We start from the raw sequence: 6,771 nt of genomic DNA, 5'->3' as shown, positions 1-6,771 counted from the left end.
TGCGTTACTCTTTCCTCCTAGTTGTAGGACTTCCACTCAGCCAGCGTTCCTGTGGGTCTGGGTGATGTCCGTTCCGTCTTTTAGTTGCACTTTTGAAATGGTTGTTCGAGGCGGCAAACTCCGGCGTTAACCTATGCCGCCATCTTGGTTCTCCCCCAGTTTCTCTTTTTCTACTTCACCATTCCCACTGGCATACAACATGCCCCAGGATTTATAATCTTACAGCAAAGAAACAAACGCCATTGACCATTACATGGCTATAACATTTCCTCCTTCCTTTCATCCTTTTTAAAGAGAAACTCCTTAAAAGAGTGATTTTTAATCACTGTCTCTACTTTGTTTTAACCTCCCATTTTACATTCTTCCTTCAGACTCTCATTCAAACCATGGATGGCCCTACTCAAAATCAACCGGGCACATCAATAATAGCCTGTGTTCCTAATGAAATGCCTGTTCCTGAATCAACAATGGCCATCATGCTGACCAACTCTATGGCGGCTTCTCTGAGCTCTTGTTTTACCTTTCAGCAATATGTGACATTGTGAACCACTGCCTTCTCAAAATACCTTTCTCCCCTCTGTTCACTACTGTGTCAAAATCTTAGTTTTCGTCCTAACCCCACAGCCCTGATTCAGAGTCTATTTTCCTGGATCTTCTTGTTCTGCTCAATTTAAAACATTAGGTGTCACAGGGCTTCCACTTGGGAGGCCTTCACTTTTCCAACTCCACTGCTCAGCCAGGGAGTAATCTCATCCAATCCCTGGCTTTAAAAATCATCTACTAGTACATATTTATGCCTCCCAAGTTCATATCTCCAGGTCCAATGTCTACCTTCATCTTCAGACTCCTCCATTCAATTGCCTACCTAATCTCTCGTCTCAAACATAACAGGGGTGTAAAAGAACTTCTGTTTTTCCCTCCAAGATTGCCTCTTATGCCAGTCTTCCCAATTCAAGAACTATCACAGCCACCCAGTTTCTCAGGATGAAATCCTAGGAACCATCTTCGATTTCCTCTCACCGCTCACAACCAAACCCCCAATCAAGTTTTATATACTTAGCTTATAAAACACATCACAATTCTATCAGCTTCTCTCCACCTGCAATGCCACTGTTTTAGCTTCTCTATTACATCTTCCCTGGATTGCTGTAAAGTCCCGTTTTCTATTCTAATTTTATCTGAACAGATGGTGCATGTGTTCAAATATCAAAACATATCAAAATATGTACATCTCTGTCTTCCTTTGGCCCATCCCCACCCCTACCTTTCACCAAATTTTAGTTATTTGGGGTGTCCTTACAGAGTCTCCTTATCCAAATATAAAATACATATTCCCACATCCCCTGGGTTTTTACACGAATGTTAGCACGTGATGCATTCTGTTCTGCTCCTTCCACTTTACCACAGGGCTTGGTTTCTTTCCATATCCTTGGAGACAGCTTCCTCATTCTTTATCTCACTGCCCAGTATTCCATTCTATGACTGCAAGAGAATTTATTTAACCGGAATCCTATCCTTTGAAAACTGGTTATTTCTGGTCTTTTGCTATCTCAAACAATTCCTCAATAACTTGTACATAGAATTTTCATACGTGCAATTATATCATGTGATAAATTACCAAATGTAGGTTTGCTAAGTCAAAGGGAACCTGCAAGAGCTACTTAACTGATGTCTGTTTTCTCTCTTGAACCTACATTATATTTCCAAAGGCATCTACAGAGGTGTTTCAAAAATGCAAATCCTATTAGATCACTCCACAGCTCAAAGCCCTCCAATGACTTTCTGCTGCATACATTTGAAATTTAAATGTCTCACCCTGGCCTCCAAGGTGAGCTTGCTCTGGACTATGCCTACTAACCCCCTGCAGTGGATCCAGCAATTCTTCTTTATATTTCTAGAATGTACTCAACTCTCCTGGCCCTGGTACTTGTTCATCCCTTTAGTTGGCACACTCTTTTGACCAGAACATCCTATTTCTCAATCCCTCTCTTCAGATCAGCTTAAATATCACCTCCTCAGGGGAGCCTCCTTGGCACTTGATCTGAAGCCCTCACCCTGCCCCTGCCTGCTGGCAACACTCCAGTATGTTGTTGTATTTTATTTTCTTTATCACTCTTATCACTACCAGATAGTGCCTTGATTTTATTTATTTATTATTTATTATTTATTATTTTTTTATTTTTTGCCTATGTCTCTTACTGTAGTGTAACCTTTGCAAGGGCAGGGACGTGTCTGGTTCATTACTGTGTACCTGACAAAGCACACAAATGTTTGTTGAATGAATGACTGTTAACATCCCAGTGTATTAACTCCTAGATCTTTTACAAAATGTACATTTTACATAGGTGATACGATATTATGCACATTACTTTATATCTTGGTTTTTGCCATCTAACAATTACATTTAAACATTCTCCCAGGAAATTACAAATTCTTTGCAATCCCCCTTTTTAATGGATTTGCATTAATTTATCATAGAAAGAGATTATAATTATTCAATTATTCATTTTGTTAAATATTTAGGTTGTTTCCACATTTTCTGTCACTTGAATTAACATGACAATAAATATATTTACCCATAACTTTAAATGTTCCCTAAAACTGAACTGACTAGGATAAGATCATCTTAAACCATCAGGTACTTTTTTGAAATAGCTCCACAGAAAGATTGCAATAATTTATTCACCTCTGGGCAGTACATCTCCCCATCCTCCGCAGCTTTAGTATTTTTCAGAACTTACTAATTTGATAAGTTAAATTGTTGTCTTTTATAACTAATAAAGTTGATATTTTATAGGGCATCTTTTACTGATTAATAGCATTATATGAACGTTCATTTCCACAGGCTTAGGAAGAGTTCAGTCCATCAAATAACCTTCTGTGAATTTTCTGCAATGGAAAAAAAATAAACAACCTTGTGGGATTACCCCATAAGTACTGCTTGCTTTTTACCTACTTTGGGGAAAGATGAACCTCCATTATAGTGCAATTTCCAGGAAATGCATTACACTCCCCTTGTTTTCCTCATAAAATGTAATGTCTAGCATTATTGCTACATCCTCCAAGAGTGAGGCATTTTTGAATCATCGATGGATATTTTGAAGGATCCATAATGAAGCTTCCAGGTAGGGGGCCTCTGTCTTGCATTTTCTTGGACCATGCTTCTGTCTAGTAGAGCCTACTATGAATTTTGATCATTTATTTTCACTCCTCCCCCCGCCCCAGGAATGGAATCCGTGAACATGTATCAACAGAATAACCCAACACAGCATTTCTCTTCTGTAGATTAAGCTAGCCTTTAAGTTCATCTTAACATTTTCAATAACTGTCTTCCCAAACTAGGCATTTTACCCAATGATATCAAATTAGCATGTGCTAAGGGGTGCTGCACAAATAGCTTACATTGATTCACCGATCACTTTAAGAATTCATCAAGCCAAGAATCCCACATTATTGATTCATGCTAACAAAACGATGAAGCACAGCTAATCTTTGCAGCCCATGCTGGGCAGAATGACATTTACAAATGCAGACAGACAGAAACCAATTGGATGTCATTCTTTAAGGATGAAAGTGATGGCTGCAATCAGATGCGAAAAGGTGAGCAGTCTTGCTCTTGGGAATGGAGACCTAGCCTCTGGGGTCCAGGTCTAATTTGGCTTTGTCCTTGGTTACCCATGTTACCCTGCTGACCAGCTAGTTGAATGGAGTTTCCCATGACTACAGAGGTTAATTAAATTGGTTTGTGAAGTACGGTGTATTACCACTTGGACTTGCCTCTTGGACGTTCATCGCAACTGCTCAGAAGGAGGCCACCTTTGTTAGGACCGTCACAGTCAAAGGCGGCTATCACTGTGGAATTCCCACCAAAGGGCTTGATGGAACAGAACATGAACATATCCCCTCCCATCTGATTTGATATTGGAACTAAACACCATGAATCTGGGAGCTGGGGAACTCTGGAAATATGACTTTAAAAAATGTTTGTTTGTCTCAGTGGTTGAGCATCAACCCAGGAACCAGGAGGCTGCGTGTCGATTCCTGGTCAGGGCACATTCTCAGGTTGCAAGCTCAATCCCCAGTAGGGGGTGTGCAAGAGGTAGCTGATCAATGATTCTCTCTCATCACTGATGTTCCTATCTCTCTCTCTCTCTCTCTCTCCCTCTTCCTTCCTCTCTGAAATCAATAAAAAATTTTTTTAAATGTTTGTGTGTGTGTGTTTTTTTAAAGAAATAATCAGGCCTGGCTCATAACTCCCAGCCCTAGAGAACAACTCTGTCTGCTTTTTCTGAGTAGTTTCAAGGTTAGCCTGATAAACATCACCCAAAGAATAGGAAATCTAGTTGATAACCTTCAAAATAACTCTGAGCCTCTTAAAATTCAAAACGACTCGGCTTATCAGCAAAACAGAACAGTAATGGAGTGAGAAGTGCTTTGCAGCCATGGCATGTAACAGAAAACACCTGTGTTTGGAAATCAAATCCCATCCCTGTCACCTGCTGACACAGCAAGGGTTCAATGTGTGTTGTTGTTATGCCCCAGTTTCCCCATCCCACCCATATCCGGGAGGGTTACTTTGAGATCCTAGTAGGATGGCTTCAGGAAGCTCCGCTGAAGAGTATGAAACACATAGTCCTAAATGAGTGTGGTCCACATTTGACTATTTATTCGCTCCTTCTTCCCATCTTTCCAAAGCATTCTAAACCGTCCCTATCCACACTAATCGCTTACATTGGGGAACCAGCGAGAACATACCCAAAGAAAAACTCCAAGAGAGGACAATTTTAGCAACATCGCACTAGCATTTCCATAACAGTAAGGACTCCGTTGAAAGTGAGCAAAAAACAATGAAGCAGGCAAACAAAAACCTTAAATTATCCTGAGAAACAGCATTAAGTGTTGGTCACATAAAAAACACCAGCATCGCCCAAAGAGCACAGAATCCTCTAGACCAGCGGTTCTCAACCTGTGGGCCGTGACCCTTTCGGGGGTCGAACCACCCTTTCACAGAGGTCGCCTAAGACCATCGGAAAACACATATATAATTACATATTGTTTTTGTGATTAATCACTATGCTTTAATTATGTTCAATTTGTAACAATGAAAATACATCCTACATAGCAGATATTTACATTACGATTCATAACAGTAGCAAAAATACAGTTATGAAGTAGTAATGAAAATAATTTTATGGTTGGGGGTCACCACAACATGAGGAACTGTATTAAAGGGTCACGGCATTAGGAAGGTTGAGAACCACTGCTCTAGACAGACACACACACAGACCTGCCAGTTTTTAAATTCATAGCTGTTCAGTTTAACGACGGCAAGGGAGTACAGCAGAAGTTCCCTACCTTTTGAAGTCTGACCTTCATGGATCCACGTCCTGTTTCTTCTACTGCTGAGCAGTGGGATTTGAGGCAACTCATTTAACCTCACCTGACCTCACTGTCCTCATCTATGAAATGAAAATAACACTGACCATAAAACTAAATTCATGGCTCAAATGATGCCATCAAAACTTAGTTTCTTTCCATCTTTAAACCCTACCTGTGTAGACTTTATTCTACGATCCAGGGTGACTCCCAGCTTCTCCAGCCTTCCTGCAGGTTAAAATCCAGGTGAAATGAGCAAGTATCCTAAAAAGTCCGGTGCTTTCTGATTGGCTCGGAGGACGTGGGGGTGATGGAGCGTCCTGTTCCACCTGGAGCCATGGAGCCTGCGCCTCCAAAGCTGCATGGATAGAAAGGTGTAAAGAGGTGAATTCCCAGGCAAAATAGGGGGTTGAGCCCAAAAGACAGACAAACAGAAGTTCCAGAGGCAAAGGACAAATGTAGGTCACATTTGCCAAATGAAAAATCACTGATGAAACCCTCTACGCCAGTGATTCTTAACCTTGGTTGCCGATTAGAATCACCTGTGTGGACTATAAAACAGGATGCCTGGGCTCCAACCCCAGAAAGGTTAAGTCAAACTCCCTGAGTGGTCACTAGACATGGGTAATTTTTAAAGCACCCTAGCTGATTATAATAGCCAGCCAGAGATGAATATATTAGACTTGTATAGACATAGACAGGTCTCTATATAAGCTGCACATCCAGATGAGGTTCTTGGGCATGGGGTTTTATTTCGAAAGCTACTCTAATGATTCAAACCAGAATTCCCATCTTAGAGGTTTAAGAGACTACACATTTAGAAGAGACTAGACAGGGGTGGGCAAACTTTTTGACTCAAGGGCCACAATGGGTTCTTAAACTGGACCGGAGGGCCGGAACAAAAGCATGGATGGAGTGTTTGTGTGAACTAATATAAACTCAAAGTAAATATCATTACATAAAAAGGTACAGTCTTTTTTTTTAGTTTTATTCATTTCAAACGGGCCGGATCTGGCCCGCGAGCCATAGTTTGCCCATAGCTGGACTAGGATCTTATCAATGTCACTATTTCTCTAGTAAATACAGACTTATCATTACCTACAATTAATTACTGGAGAAATGGTGACATTGGTAAGATCCTAGTCTCTTCTAAATGTGTAGTCTTTTAAACCTTCAGAGTTAACCATCTGTGGTATCGATGAGTTGCTCAAAATATGAGGCAGCTTAAGCATGTTCTATTTTTCTTGAATATCCCTAATGATGGTGAACTCATGACTTAATGGAGGAACAGAGTCCAAGGGAATTTTTTCACAGCTCCGACTTCTTGAGAACTACATATTATTTAGAATTCTGATCTAGAAGCCTTATAAAATCACTCTAATCTCTCTTTCTATT

The sequence above is a fragment of the Myotis davidii genome, unplaced genomic scaffold (assembly GCF_000327345.1).
Source record: "Myotis davidii unplaced genomic scaffold, ASM32734v1 scaffold1115, whole genome shotgun sequence".
Taxonomy (NCBI): Eukaryota; Metazoa; Chordata; class Mammalia; order Chiroptera; family Vespertilionidae; genus Myotis; species Myotis davidii.
The sequence above is the reverse complement of the archived record's forward strand: the minus strand, read 5'-3'. Positions refer to the sequence as shown.